Below are 1,582 nucleotides of genomic sequence, written 5' to 3' on the forward strand. Positions count from 1 at the left end.
TACCAGGTTATACTGGGAGTCAGAATTCCCCCTTAGTGTGCAAGTGGAAATAATCAGCAGTGCAGGAGACATTGGCTGCAAAAACTTCTTTCCATGTTGACACCCCAGCTTCACGCAGTTTTGAAGGTGCGAGTCATGCTTTGATTCCTCTATTAAGGTTGGAGCTGTAGTTGTAGATAGTTGTTTTATATGTAGTTCTAGTGAGCTTGCCCTGTTCTAGCTATGAGACTTTAAAATGCTGTTTCATTATAGACAGTCCAGAGGCACAAAAATACAATGGATCAGGGTGGTGTCAGTCCACGCAGTGGTGTATGTGGCTGCTGGCTGTGTTGTAAGGGGCTACTCCTATGTTGTTGCAACCTCTTCCTGGAGAAGGGATGTAGCCTGGTCCCCGGGCCCAAATATGATGCTTTGTGTCCTGGAATACCTTGAACTTCTAAATCGCACCAACTGAAGTTCACAGGAGACTGAGCAGAGACGTGGTGTCTTTAAATATTCAGAAGGCTGTTCAGAAAAGGGAACAAATTACTCTGTCTACTAGAGATAGAACAAAAATGAGACCTATAAGTCGCAGAAATAGGCTTTATGACAGCTCTTTAATGACAAGGATAATTAAACCCTAAATGGTTCATTAAGCTCACTTGGTCCATGTAATTACCACTGCACACCTGTAAATCTGACTGGGAAGGGTTCATTCTGCCTGGAAGCAGGATTCTGGAAATACAGCGTCCTTCCCCCCCCATCAAAGGAACCCGGCTTACCCCCAGGGTACCAGCTAGTTTTGACTAAGGGAACTGGGGAGCAGGATCGCGTCGCTGCAGAAAGAAATGAGGGTTAAAGGTTCCCACAGCGTGACCGGAGTCAGATCATCTGGAGCACAAGCTGGTTCAGTACTTGCTCAGAGCATCACTGGCGGGGTTCCGAGATGAGAATTGGTTCTTGTTACATTTCTCGTGGGGATCAATCACCGTGCCGGCTGCAGCCCAGGACCGCCGGAAGGTGCAGAACGGCCCGAACAGCTGCAGCACAACCCGCGCGGCAGGGCCGGGCCGGGCCAGGCCCCTCCCGCCATTTTCCGCCGCGGGAGGGCGAGCCCGGGGCCCATGGCAACGCCGGGGAGGGAGCAGCAGCAGCAGCAGCAGCTGGAGGGAGCGCTCCAGGCGACAGCGGCGAGCCGCCGGCCCTCTCGCAAGGGGCGGCTGTGCCCCGCTCCAGCCGGTGAGACCGCCCCGCCCGCCCCTCCTCCGCCCCTCCTCCGCCTCTCCTCCGCCTGCTCCTTCCCCCGTCCCCTCGCCGCGGGCGGCCCAGTGGCGCGGGGCGGGACGGGCTCTCCCGAACCCCGGGTCTGTGGCAGGGGCTCCGCCGGAATGCATGCACACGCAGCGCTGAGCAGGCTCCATAGCCACCAAAAGCGCAGGGAAAGGCGGTGTTTGGCGCCGGCCGGCCGCGCTCCTCCCCATGCCCCGGGCCTGGCAGCTCCGCCTCCGCCCGGCGGGACGCGCTGGGCCGCGCTGGGCCGCGCTGGGCCGGGCCGGGCCGGCGGCTCCCGCGGCCCTGGGGCTGCTCCCAAAGCCGAGCTCCG

Source organism: Molothrus ater, chromosome 2 (assembly GCF_012460135.2).
Source record: "Molothrus ater isolate BHLD 08-10-18 breed brown headed cowbird chromosome 2, BPBGC_Mater_1.1, whole genome shotgun sequence".
In the NCBI taxonomy this organism is placed as follows: Eukaryota; Metazoa; Chordata; class Aves; order Passeriformes; family Icteridae; genus Molothrus; species Molothrus ater.